At 41.9% G+C, this 14,994-nt stretch overlaps 1 protein-coding gene across 2 annotated transcripts in view; it reads right to left on the bottom strand.

Annotated features, from left to right (window-relative positions):
• Positions 1-14,660, bottom strand: part of mrtfbb (myocardin related transcription factor Bb) — a 43,086-nt gene extending 28,426 nt beyond the window's left edge. The window contains exon 1 of one of the 2 annotated variants that reach the window (XM_017719013.2): positions 13,915-14,660. The gene's annotated coding sequence lies outside the window, so the exon portion shown is untranslated. The remainder of the gene's footprint in view (positions 1-13,914) is intronic. The other variant, XM_017719012.2, reaches the window with a different exon arrangement.
• Between the last annotated feature and the right edge of the window lie 334 nt (positions 14,661-14,994).

Genomic DNA, 14,994 nt, shown 5'->3' with positions numbered 1-14,994 from the left:
TGCATTCTTTGATTTTCCCCATGTTGGCAGACGGATGAAAAAGGGTGTTTGGCCTGCACATCAACTCATATACCCAGTGAAACAAGACGTTATGACTACTTGGGATGATCCTGAAGAATTTGATGTTTATTAGATTTTGTCCTACACTGCCAATATTTTTTCTATATGGCTTTAAAAATGATTTTTTGCTTGTCTTTACTGAGGAACTACAAGACATTCAGTAATGTCAAGTACTTCAGGGGGAACACTAACAGCTGTTTTATAGCTGTCAGACCAGCATGAGGTTGAATGGTCACATGTCAAAATGATGGAGATTCAAAGCAATACTGAACATTTTTAACAAATGTGACAAACTGCACACTAGAGCGTAGCCTATTTTTCATTACTACCTTGGGGCTCCAGGGCAATTGGCAGTGACAGCACCTTGAAAAGTTTCATACAGATCTTATGACCACAGAAATCTACGACTAGCAGTGGAAGTGCCGTGAAATGCAACGGGCTTCTGCTGTTTGAGAGTCCAGAAAATTGCTGGAACGAGAGCCATTAATCATGTGTATACACACACACACACACACACACACACACACACACACACACACACCACTCTACCCTCTCCCACCCACTTAAAATAAGGCTTATTGCACTCTTGAGGACTGCACAGCCCCATTCACATGAAACCTGAATGTGCTTTGCGTAGGTGTCCCAAATGAAGACATTTCTTCTTTATGAATTTTAAATGGGAAGATTAATAGATTACTAGCCATAGCAATAAGCACTTTATGAAGCTACAGAGCTCAACTATATCACGGCACTTTTCCTTCAACTATGAAGTTCAGAAAATCTCCCCTCATGTTGTAAGTAAATCAGCATCAAAACAGGTCGGCAAAATAGAAGAGTTGTTTGCCTCTGATCAAACGCGGTTGCTATGGAAACTGTAATCTGGTCATGTACTGATAAGTCATGCTAAACAATAGCAGGGCAGATATTTATGGATGAGGGCCTCTCCATTGAAGAGCCCATTAAGAGATATGGAAAACAAGCCCATGGAAGCCTCCTCTGCACTATCAGAGATTATCCTCCATGCTCCAGACCCCACAGAAGCACATCCTTCTCACAAAGGCAGGCTTAAATATTCATTAAAGTACACTTCCACACAATTATCCTGCTAATGCAGCTGAGCAGTTTATATCAGTGTATAAATTACTCATTCTTTTTTGTGCATGTGGGCTCTGAGCAGACCAGCAGGCCCGCAGCCCTCTTACAAGCACCTTCTATCGCTTTTGATTTCTATGACAAATGGATGAAACGCCTTTTCATTTCCCAGATATACAAGGTCTACACGCTTAACTGAGTTAAGCAGATTCATTTTTTCTGCAGAGGGCTGGATTAAATGACCCAGCGAGTGCGGTGATCCTGTTATCTCCTGCAAATTAAACCAACGGCCTGATGGATGGCTTAACCTGTTCAGATATACAGGGCCTGCATGGCCAGCTAAGCCAGGAATGGCTTTCTTGGCTGCAGGAAAACACTGTGCCTTAGTCTTACTCAACACTGCTTAAAAAAAAAAAAAAGAGTTCATGGTGGGAGCTTGCAGGGTTTGAGCAATCAGTGCCTCTGGATGACGCACAACTTGTGCTTCGTCTTCCTGAAGCACAATTTCTAAACCTCAAATTGCGACGAGATTGAGTTTTTGGAGAAAAGCTCGCCAGAACGGACCGTAATTGCACGGGCAACAGCCAAGTGGAAGAAAAAGGTCTGAGCTCAGGCTGGGCAGAGAGAGCGCGATGCCTGCCGTGCCTCGGCTTGTTAGGGCACATCGCCGAAGGATGCATCCTGACTCCACCTAGAACAGGAAGCGATACGCATGACCGAGTGCACAGTGTAAACAGTTCACATGTCCCGGAGGAGCCCTAAGAAGAGGATGCTGGTGATAATGAGAATCAGAATCAGGCATCATTGGCCAAGTATGTTTGAACATACAATGTTTTTGTCGTTTATTACGCAGCAGCACACAATACTAGTTACATTATTTCATTATTGACTGCATGGATTAACTGGATTAACATGGATCTGAGAAATAAAATGGACCAAAAAACTGTTTGACCAATCAAGTTTATTCCATTTCCAATAAACAACTCCTTATGCAAATCAGCCTATCGAAATCTCTGAAGTCGTGCCTTAGTCTATGGTCAGTGTGCTGCCCATATTACCAACTCCAGATATAAGCTGGATTTCTCTATGGCAAAATGTGCTACACAAAAAGGTTGTAAACCTGATATGTTTTGTCCTATGTACATTTTCCAGTGCATTCCAGTGACTCTGGATTACAAGGCTGTTAAGGCATCGAAATACGAACATTGCTACATCCGTATGACGTCACATGAAGGCATTTCATAATAACACCAGCTACACCTAATGTACTACTGCCGAACCAACTTAACTACCACTCTTGGCAGAGCCTGCTGGTTTGTTTGAGATATTTCTGTTTACTTGTCTGTCTTATGAAGTCAATTCAGTGCACAACAGTATTAGCAGAATTCATATTTCAGCTCAACCTCCTCATAATTCCAAGCATTCAGCGACATTCAGTGGAAAATGTATGGAGGACAAAACGAATCAAGTTTGGAATCTTTTTGTTTTTGTCACAGGGCCTGACAGCAGCGATTTTCAAAAATCGCATTATTTTTGCACAGAGAAATCCAGCTCAGACCCAGAGTTTCTAAGAAAAACTCAACTATAGTAATGATGTGAATTCAGTGGTCTATTTTAATAGCGGGGTTCAAGTTTAAAAACATTTTTAAATTGCATGTATGAGGATGCACTAGGTATTCCTAGGTCCCTCTAGATAGCCAAGTAAAATATGAAGAGCACAGCTAAAAACAGTGGTGTTTGGTAATGACAGCACAACTATGGCAGTGCACCATGTTAAAACCAAAAACATCCGCAAGACAAAGAAGTATTTTGTCCATGTTTTTCAAGAGCTACTAAGGTACACTGAGCCAAAGGCCTAAGTCAAAGCATTTATAACTTGTTTTAGTAATGAGTGGTAAAAACAAAAGGTAGAATTTTAAAAAAAATTAAAATTTCAGTAGTTTTACATGTTAATGTTTTATATTTCAGCTTTGTAGTTTGGGGTCTTATACCATGTAGCAACATATCGTTCCTATGCAGGGTGTGTTCAATACAGTTTCAAACTGTGCCCAACTTTCAGAACTACAGATCACACAAGGACACAAGAATAATAGCACTGAACAACCGAATCTGACCCTGGTCAATCATGCCACTTTAGAAACAGTGAGTAAAAATTAAATAAGAGTAGTGTAATGTAGCAGCACCACAGATAATGCTTCTAAGTAGGGCTGTCACAATCATTAAATGTTAATTAATATTATTAACTTAATTATCTTTTGATGTTCATTGTTCAGCACCATTGCCCTGGGATGGACCGGTGACCTGTCCAGGGTGTATCCTGCCTTCCGCCCAATGACTGCTGGGATAGGCTCCAGCACCCCCCCTGACGGAGAAGCAGCTTGGAAAATGGATGGATGTTCAACACAATTAAAACACAAGTCTTTGTTTTTTCTGCAGAGAGACCATAATATTCCAAAGAGCCACTTTAGATATCTTCAGGTGTGTAGTTTTGCAAAAAAAAAAAACAACCTCCAATTCCCTTCCACACTGCCCAAAAATACAATAGACTTCATCTTGGAATTAGATCCCTATGGAGAAGGGACAATATCAAAAATCTATCGATCAATTCAGGAGATCAGTCCCCCTAATAGTGAGGCTGTGAAACAGGTATGGGAGGAGGACTTGGAAATTGTGCTTTCTGAGGAAACCTGGCAACGCAGCCTAAAACACATACATACCACCTCTCTCTGCATTAGACATGGACTCGCTCCGTTTAAATTATTCATAAACTTCATTATTCAAATTCAAAACTGGCCATAATTTTCCTTGGAAGCAATCCTAGGTGTCCAAGATGCCATCACAGTCCAGCCACACTAGGTCATATGTTCTGGTCATGCAATTTGTTAACTAATTTCTGGGAGAAGATCTTTGAAGCAGTCTCCTATATAAGTGGGGGGACAGTGGATCCTAATCCCACAATTGCGGTTTTTGGGGTCTCTCCATTAGAAGAACAATTTACTGCCCTACAGGCAAATGCTATAGCTTTTGCCACATTGCAGGCCCGGAGACGGATTCTCCAGGGGTGGAAATCAGCGAAATCACCTTCATTCAAACAATAGGTCAGAGAAGTACTTGCAATGATTCCACTGGAGAAGATGAGATATAGTTGAATTGGAAGCCGTGTTAAATTGATCAAAACCTGGGCTCCCTTTGTAGAATTTATTGACAGCCTATCCCCTGTCTGATACACTCTGCTGTGATTTATGAGCCAACAAGATTCAGGGACTGATAATAAAAGGTATTGTTTCTTCTTACCTTGTCTGTCAAATGAAAATCTCTAAATAAAGTGCTCAAAAAAAAGTTTTTAGTGGCCAAATTGGCTGCTCAGCCACCTTACCTGCTAACTCTATTTACTTAACGTAGCTAACACTGGTTGTACTGTCAAATCAGTGCTGTGCGCACATTTGTACAAATGTCATCAATTACACAACATTATGTGTAGAGTGAAGTAAAGCTACATCTTCACAAGAGCGACAATATAAACAAAAAACTTATTCTGCGAGCATACATGCAAAAAAAAAGTTAGAATTAGCCACATAGCTAAAAATCTATATACTTTACTCAGTTCTGCCCTGTAAACAGGTTAGAGCACCATGTTACCATGTTCACATTCACTTAAGGCTCCCAAATCACAGTTTGTTGCAGCATAATATGGCTGTAAAATCTAACAACTGTGGAAAAAGACTGCAGGCATCTCAAATAATGGCAATTCCATCATGCAGTAATTGTGACAGGCCTATTTGTAAGCATTCCTTTAATGGCATGAAGAAAAAACGTGGTCTGGTTGTGTTAATCCTCGAAGTACCTTTACTGTAACAGAAGGTCCATAATGTTCTTCAGTCTGCATATAAATGTTTTCTCAATATTGGGTTTATTAACTTTCAACTTTCGAAAAGTACCAGAAGAAGTACTGAGTGAATGCAAGCAATAAAAAGTTGAGGTAAAGAGGGAATAAACGTCAGTGCGTGTCATCACGGAACGCAAATAGGAAGTGTGTTTGGCTGGAACATGTAATGGGTGCACTGTAGCACTTCTACCAGCTATGAAATTCTCCCCACAACAAACACTTGACTGACTCACCCACAGTAAAGCAGCGGGGGGTCAGCTGGCCTGCTAAATATATCTCAGAGAGAAGCCAGAATAAGCAGCTGGAAAATACAAAAAACCCCCTTTGTGTGTGTGTGTGTGTGTGTGTGTGTATGTGTGTGTGTACATGTCTGTGTGTGCATGGATGTATGTATGTTTGTGTAGGGAACGCAAAGATCAGGGGTCAGCGCAAAGACAACAGTGTGAGACGCGCTTGAGTAAGATATGGTGAGGGGGAAGGGGAATTCCTCAACCATTCCCAAAAACGATCCCACATTTTTTAACAACTTTCCCAGAAAGCCAGATAACTCCCCAGAGGGTGTGGGTGCACATGACCTCTGCCCCACCCACTCCCCCCCCCCCCCCCCTCCCCCCCAGTGGCACTCTCAGGCTAGTGGGCAGAGCTCAGCGGGGGGTAGCTAGTGATGGGGGGCGGGCTAGTCGACCGCAGCCTGAAATAGCCTCCTGTCTGTCCAGGAGAGCTGGATATGATTTGTTAAGAAAGTGCTTTCGAAGGGGTGTAGTAATGATTCAGAAGACAAATGCTCTGCCCCAAGAGGACATGTGCTTTAGTTCTGCAGCATCAACACGAGATTTACTCAAACTTGATCGTCAACAGTTTCACCTCAGGAACAGGAAATACGTGTACGGACAGCATTCCGGATTACTTAGACCAATTACTTATTACTACAGCTCTGCAGGCAATCGGCATGAGTCATGATGACGTAATGTTTTCCCCAAAATCAAGAGACAAACAATCTTTTAAACAGCAGTCTAAGCCGTTTATATACAGTACACAAAACACACATGTGGGAAGAACAACAAGTTCTATGAACAGGCAGTTCTCTGGGTTCCAATCGTTGCTTAATAGAATGGTAACGGGACTAATGTCATGTAAAAACTAGATATTTTCCCTCTACGGAAACCCCCGTACACAGTTTCTTGAAACATTAAAACCTTTAAAGCCTTTAAATTGAAGTCTGCTTTCACATTAGACTTCCATATGCCAGTATGCCTCTGACTAATCACTAATTCTTTTCCTTTAATGCTGTAAGGATCTTAACCAAATTATAGATGTTCACATCATTTGTTTGCAACATGCGATCCATCAAATGTAAGTTCACCTGTTCAGACTACTCCTTCAACATACTGTCGTAGAGACTATATGACTGAAGGAGGTGCAGGGAATTCTGAGAGCTTCACCTGGGGATCTGGGTGGCTTCTGCTTTGAGCCAGTCCAGACCCTCCCTTAGTTGACAGAGGTACGACTGAGAACCTGTGAAGAGACGGACTTTGTCAGTGGAAGGTCGCTCTGGAAATTTATAGGATGTTAGACTGTACAGAGAAGGTGCTTAAGGCATGGTCCTCCTCCCAAACTTGTTATTTCCTAACTCCTTTCATTGTTGATCAAATAATACAAGCCAACCTTCAGGTAGGTCAACTCAATAAATGAGCTACTTGAGGCCACGCATTACAGTGATTTTATTATGGTTCACACACACACACACACACACACACACACACAAATTTTCATGATTTTCTCCTTAAGCCAAACATAGTTGATTGGCCATTACATTTGGTACATTTGACCATCACATTTGGCGCCCAAAGCATGCTTCTTTAGTTTTCTAGTGGAGCTACGAAGGTATGAAATAAATAGTTTTGGGTGACAGTCTCGTAGCTCCAGTGCTTTTAGTCTTGGCTGATCGACTACATTTTGGGGTAAGGGGGAAATGGTGTAAATTTGTTTCTTCCTTTATGGAGAGTTGTTAGGCATGACACAATATGCTGATGTTCGACAATAATAATTACTAAATATATGATAATAAATAACAACAGACAGCTTGAACAGCATGATCTGTTTTAATAACTTGGCACAGTAATAAAGAATTCAAGTGAAGTGTGACGTCATATGTATGCATACCGTATGCTTACCCCAAGCTTCTAATGTGGCTCAGCCAATCAAATTTCAGAACCAGAACTACTAAACTGCAAGTCATATCAAAATTTTCATATTTAGCACTACACTCATGCTATACTTTAAAACCTAATTATCTATTACAATTTTTGTCAAGCATTTTTGAAGGTATAAGACCATATAAGGCTGGCATATGGGAATCAGTCTAATACAGGTTTTCTCTTAAATGTTGACCAATTAACAACAAGACTTGTTTCTCAGTTTCGGTTTCACTAGACTAACTTTCCAAAGAAGTGACCAGATCCAGCTGTGAGTGGTGGGGTGGTCAGGGAGAAGCATGGACATGCTGCTTATGATAACACATATCACCCCACATGAGAAACAAGTCATCACTGGGCAGAATATAAAAATAATGACCTGTTGCTGATTTCAAATGGTGGAAGTGTTCTGGGTTTCTATCCATTTCTAATATAATAAAATGTATAAGAAATGCAAATGATATGTAAATAATGTTTCCTGTCTTTAGAGGTTGACACCTATTCTAATATTCTATTTGCTACTATGCTAATGAGCAACTTTGTCTTGCAGCCCTGCAAAGCTCCATCCCACATGAGACAAGCTGAAAGATCTGGCTGGCCACTCTTGCTCATTACTTATCCCTGGGTTTCATTTGATCTCACTTCTGAAGAATGAATAAGACTCTGGTTCAGCAAGATCAGCACAGAAAATCCCACTAGAATACAAATGTCAGAAGTGCGAGGACGGAGAAGGCGTTTGATATTTGAGCCAAACACTTCACTGGGAGCATGAAAGTGGGAAGGATGTTTAAATGGTGACATCATCGCCACAACGTTCATAGAAAAACATGCCTGGCTTGATTTGTTCGCATTTTAGCCGAGGAGTATGAGATTTTATGTACTACAGTTCAGCCGCAAAAGATCCGAGCTAAGGTTTACCCCCATAATAACAGGTAACAATAACAGCGTCCCAGTCTTCGACTTCAAGTCAAACAGGCAACACAGCAGGCTGAGAAAACAAAGTCCAGACCACCAGAGACTCAACATGCTTTTACATTGGCTATAAATACTGGGACCTCTAGCCTTGCTCTCTCTCTCTCTCTCTCTCTCTCTCTCTCTGAGCACAGCTGTAGCCTGTGTGGCCTATGTCCTCTAACCCAGGCTGTGAACGGGGAGAACGGAGACCAAATCAAAACGCTGTTTTCCTTGCTTGTGTCCTGCATCTCAGGAAGGGAGCAGTCCTAATCATACATCCTATGAGCGGGTTGGTGATTTCTGAAGAACTGAACGCGATGTATGTGTGTGCCTGAGGCTAGGGCGAGGACACTAGCTCTTGATGACCCTTGTGGTAGGGTAGGCCTACTTTTGGAGTGTGTCAATGAACATCTGCGGCACATATGCTTGCTTCTTAACATCGCAAATGGAGCACAGATAGTGTAAAGCAATAGCTCAACAACCATATACACAGTTTTCCTATTACTCCAAAGGCAGGCAAACAGTGCAACGTGCATCCTTAAATTACTGCACACTTGCCTGAAATAGTCATGTTGATAAGTAATCTTGAACAGATTATGTTTATTAGGGGTTCACGGATGTACATATGCGCCAATTCTGAGAACAAAACCTATTCACAAAGATTTATAAACTGTATAAATCAACATTGCAGCATTACAGAGAAATGCAACACGTGAACCCGTCATCACTGACACATTCTGCTCTTGGGGAATGCCATAAATACGTCACCAAATATTGTTTTTTAATATTCATTGTTGCACTTTCAAAACTTTTTTAATCAAAAACAAAACAAAAGATCATTTTTTGTGGGGTAGGAAGCTGATGCCCAAAAAGTATATATTATATAGTATATTATATATATATATATATAGTATATATAAGCATTTATTGCATGTGTGACAGCACACTGTGACACAAAACTCTGTCAGTGTGCAGCAGGGCTTAGTGAGGCAGGTAGTGCAACAGCTAACTTCATTACCTTTCATTTGTCTCAAAACTACACGGTTACTATCTATACTAAGCATTTCCTGTTGATAATTCTGTTTTTTTTTGTGTTTTAATGTTGACATTTAATCAGAGAAAAAAAAAAACATGTAATGGGGTTACAGAATACAAAACAACAAAAACAAATGCAGGTACGATATAAAATTAGGCTGAATACCAGCAGAATTACACTTAAGCTGCATACATATGAACTCACGGTCTTTGTTGAAATACGCCGTTTCAGTGATGAACTGTGTAGAGGAGAGATGTCTGAAGACTCCTCCTCCTCAGTTCACAGCGTTTTATTCAGTCAATATGCCAAGCTTTCCATTTAAGTGTTTAAGTTTTGAACTAATGGTTTCTTTCTTCAATAGTTTTAGAATGATTGGTGCAAAATGACAACATGTACATCTAAAATATAGGCATGCACTTATACCGTTTTTTTCAGAGTACAAGTATGAGAACATATTTTTCAGTACTTGCTGATACCGAATCTGGTACTTTAAAAATGACTTACTTAGAATTAAGTTTCATTTGAATGAACAATTAAATCCTTCCAATCAGCTCATTATGTGCATTAGCTAGCCCTGTTACAGCGGTCACCTTAGATTGAGCAGCGCTGCACTGGAATTGAGTGCCTTTCATTCCATATTAGAAAAGTGCTTCTATACACCTGTAGGTATAGTTTTGATCCTCGACCCTTAGCTGTCTCCTTCAACAACAGTGTCTGTAGCACAGCCACAGCAGGAATCACATCCAAGGACTTTACTTGTGGAGTTCTAGGTTTTGTTGAAGTGTTTTGATTGGCTGGTTGAGCTGTAGTTGAATGTCCTCTAAAGCCAGACATGTGCTGGGCGATGTTAGAAAAAGTGTTTGTTGGTGACTCACATTGTGCATTTGAATAAAGACCCCAATTTATATGCTCATTAATAAAGCCATTTCACTCAAAATAATGTGCTGTGCTCCGTATACTGAGCAAACCCACTGAGAAACTGAGCTACAGCAGCTCATTCAGTTGAGGAGGAATGTTTAAAGTGACCAATGACTTTGCATCTGTCTGCCATAGTGTCAGTCACACTTCACCGGGTGATCAGGACCTGGCTCACTGTCGGCGTGAGTCGGTGTAAATCATGTTATCAGCTGGTAAAGGATGCTGGCATGTGTGCATTGTTTTGAGTATGTGTACACGAGCACGGTATTAGGCCGAGACCCAGTTTCAATATTGATGCATCCCTAATAGATTACATGACTTTAATGTAGTAATCCTTTGGATTAGGTTACAATTACATTTTTAATAGGTAATCAGCAGTAATATGTAATAGAACACATTTTTAAAGTAATCCTCCCAACCCTGCATACAACGCATTAGATATTAGAGGAGTATTGTATGTTTGTTTACCTTTTTTTCTGTTTAAAAATCTAAAACATTTATGTGGCGTTTACACTGTATAAGCTATAGCTTCTTGATGTTAGTCCTACCCACTTGCCAGCTCAAATTGGCACCCAGTGGACACACTGGTAAAATTTAAACCTCTGTCCAATGCCGATTTTGTTTATATGCAAATATCTGCAGATAAAAGCATGATGTGGCTTTTGACACTGTGTGACACATCATACATCTTGTTTATAAAAATTGAATAAATTCAGGCTTTGGTTTGGCTGTTATTACTGTTTTCAGCTATGCAATGTACTTTTGTTCATGATGCAAAACTAAAAGAAGCAAATTTCAAACACGCTTGGGTTAAGGGACACATTATGCAAACTCTTGTAATTAAGTACTGAAATACTGCTTAGCACAATGGACTGATACGTACTGAAAATATACACAGACGCTGAGGCTCCAAGCAGGCACAGCGATATGCTCAGAGAAATTGCAGTGACAAGTGATACTGTGCAGACAAACTAAGGCTACCTCAGATAAACAGACAGAAGACATGCAGCACCCTTAAACATTACTCTTAACACTTGTTCTTGATCTGCTGGCTCACCAGAACATCACACTACAATTTATAAGAAGCAGTAGTTGGAACAGAAATCACACTCCAGTCCAGGGTGGTCTATCAAAGAGTCCTGCCATAATCATGTGATATTAAACTTCTGATGGTTTAAAACAATCATGGTGCATAGTAGTACATGGGTGTGTATCTTGAAGATGTGACTTTGACAGTGGGGGCATTTTTCATTTGTCGTTTTTTCAACTACCTTAAAATTCTTATTCAACCTGCCGCTTGAGTTTAATTACTCAGGTCATGTTTAAGCCTTGTGCCTCCAGCACAACAGGCATGCCACTGAGGTCTTGGAGAAAGCTTCACTATGCTCTCGGAGAGAAACTCCCATCGTGGGAGTCTGTGTGCTTAACAAGATTATTACTGTACAAAGGCTTTTAAATGAACCATGAAAGCCCATTTAAGTTGACCACAACAACAAGTGCCCCACCAACCTGGACGGTGAAATCACACCATTTGTCTAACTCATAAGCTATTCACATATATATTTACTGTAATGCAGAGTTTCTTTCACTTTTATGAAATGGCAGCATGTGCAAAAGTTATTCATTCAGTTGTAAAGTCTCAGAACTTAATTGGCTTGTTAGGCCTCACTGGGTAGATTAAAAACTGTTACTAGGACTTGCAGTAAATAAGGAATTGCAATAAATCCTCTGGCTTTTTTCAAACGTTAACCCCTCGACAGCCTAGGGCTCCTCGCAGCTGAGCTCTGGACATCTGAAAATGAAGCCTACTGATGCTTACAATGCAAGAGAAGGTTATAAAAAAGATATTAATGCACTTCCAGCTTGCACTTTAACCTTCCAAAATGTCATTATAAAAAATGGCATTTAAGCTGCAGACAAGATCTGGAAGACCATGAAAACACTCTGATAGAACTGTTTGTATGCTGACCAGAAAGGCAAAGCTACACCCCTATATGACAGCTAAAGGACCTGCAGCAAATTTCAGCTGACATAGAGGAGGTGGTGCACCACTCTACTGTGCAGCATTGCTTGCACAAACATAATCTGCATGGAGGAGTCTTTGGAAGGAGATCTTACCTACAACCTGAGACAGCAAAGTATCAAGTATGCAAAACAACATAACGATAAACCAGATGCATTTTGGGAAAACAGTGCTGTGCCCTGGTGAAGTAAAAATGTAACTCTCTGGCCACAATTGCCAATGAAAAAACAAGGAACAGCATTTAATGAAAAGAACACCTTGACAATTGCTGTGCATAGGGAGGATAACGCTTTGGGGCGTCAGTATTGCAGGAAACACTGCACAGGTGAAAGGAAGAATGGATTCCACTACATACCATAAAATTCAAGAAGCAAATGTGACACAGTCAGTCAAGAAACTGAAGCTGAAAAGGGGCAGGCTTCTACAACAGGACAACCCAAATCCTCCATAAACTAGTTCAAGAAAGACAAGCTGATGCCTTTGGATTGGCCTTCACAGCCACTGTAATTTAATGACTTAAAAGATCGCTGAAGCTCTGTGGGCAGGTCTTACACATGATGCGCAAAAACTCCTCGTAGCTGGCTACAAATGGAGGTGTTACTAATTACTGACTTAGTATACTGCCTAAACTACTGCACATGCCATGATTAGGCTACTATTTTATTTTTTTCGATTTTCTAATATACAGTAAAGAAAAAAAATGTACTTCTTTTGACTTCAAAAATCAACAGAACATATCAATCAGCTGGGGTGCTCATATCAATGTATATGTCGGTCTACACTGCGCTGGTAATCATGGCGTCAAAAAGCACACCCAATTATTTTTCCTCACTGTTTTTAAACAGTCTGAATGAGTATGTAAACGTTCGACGTAAAATGTTCAAGATGTAGCACTCAATTAAAATAAATAAATAAATAAATTTTAAATACAGGTCATGTATAGAAACCAAGCTGTAAAACAGCCCATTTTGGAATCATTGTTTTTATGATGTCACAAAAATCAATGCATTTAAACGCACCCACCTGCGCAACCTACAGCAGTTTGGCCCCGCCCCTTCACTATGACGTTATGAGGACTGTTTTTTTTGAATGAAGCACAGCACAGGCAGCCAGTCAGAGCAGACTCATTTACATATAACTCTTAAAAGATCAGTTACAAAAACAGCCTGTTTGATTCTCACATAAAATAAATAGATAGTTTTAGTAAAAGAAACAACAACAACAACAACAACAACAAACAACAACAAAAAAAACTAGCGTAGAATACAAGGAAATGGAAGATATGGGCGCTTTAAGTAATGATGGTGCTGCATGCTGCGGTTACCCCGAAAAGTTCCGCACAGCACAAAAGCCTGAACACCGCGCTAACAGAGCCCCCCGGGAACCCGGTAAGAGGGCAGACATGATGCCCAAGCCCCGCAGCGAAACTTAACGGGCAGGCCGGCTGTGCTGTGCGGGGTCTTCACACGGCCAGGGAACTTCTGCACCAGCTGTCATTCATTATCAGAGCGCCGCATGTTCCGGTGACTGGGAAGGTCGCGCCTACACAGACCTGCCGGTCAAACCAGCGGCACTGACACCAACAGGACACCGGCAGAAACAGGAGTCGAACAGCCGGCCAAAGTCCAAGCCCAGCAACTTCTGCAGCTCTCAGAGAGCGACGACCTCAACATCTCCCTCTCAGCGGCATCGCGCCCACGACTAAACCACGGAGGAGAAGCAGCCTGACGAGGAGACGAACCGGCCTTACCGTCTACACCGACCTTCCAGACGAGGAGCTCCGAAACACACCGAGCGACATGACTGAACCAGCGCGAAACACCAGCACCACTTTTTTTTTCCCTTCGCTGGAACTGAAGTTGTTGCTCTTGGAAAAAGATGGCCGCTCCTCCTCTCTGGATGCGATGATGTCATCAGAAGATTAACCCTTCGTTTCCGAAACGCGCGCGCCGAGTCCTTCCCCTCTCACCTGTCCGGTCCTCCACCTCCGTCCATCGCGTCGCGGCGAAAGCCAGCGTCGCCTTCCTTTCCCAGTAAGGGCTGCGAGTCTCTGGCGAGAGGACCAGCAGCCGCGGCTCTGTGGAGCTGCCCGGCTAGCAGGTCAGCGGTGGACGGAGTGAAAGCGACGGAGACACGAAATGATATCAAACCTTAATAGCAACCACTTCATCTGACAGCAGATGGCATTAATACGATCTTTGGGTGTTGCTGCCATCTGGCGTGTCACGTTCGCACTTGATACATGATCGCAAAACTACTGAGACCGCGTCCCAAACCGCACACGCCGCACTGCTGTTGGTAATAGTGGTATGTTGACGTGCTGTTAGTATGGCAGCTTTGGACGCAGCCTTAGTCTTGCTGCAGAAAAGACACTTAAGATTTTTGATCCCACAGCCGGGGAAATTCCACCTCCGCATTTAACCCATCCATGAAGTGAAACACCACATACACACTAGGGGGCAGTGAGCACACTTGCCTGGAGTGGTGGGCAGCCCTATCCACGGCGCCCGGGGAGCAGTTGGGGGTTAGGTGTCTTGCTCAAGGACACCTCAGTCATGGACTGTCGGTTCTGGGGATCGAACCGGCAACCTTCCGGTCACAGGGCCAGTTCCCTAGCCCACGACTGCCCCAAGGGACGTGTTAAACGGTTGTACCTGAGGGTGAAGCAGCAAAAGAAGGACTGACAGACTGACTTACTGACTGAAAGGCTTGCTCACAATCTGATTACAGAGCACTAATGACAGAACTCTTCACACAGGTTGGTAGTAGTAGAAGTTGAAATAAAAGTTTATGTGCAGTACTGTGCGGAAGTCTTAGGCACCCAAGGCAC

This window comes from Pygocentrus nattereri, chromosome 27 (genome assembly GCF_015220715.1).
Source record: "Pygocentrus nattereri isolate fPygNat1 chromosome 27, fPygNat1.pri, whole genome shotgun sequence".
Taxonomy (NCBI): domain Eukaryota; kingdom Metazoa; phylum Chordata; class Actinopteri; order Characiformes; family Serrasalmidae; genus Pygocentrus; species Pygocentrus nattereri.
Note: the sequence above shows the minus strand (reverse complement) of the source record. Positions and strands in the feature narration are given on the sequence as shown.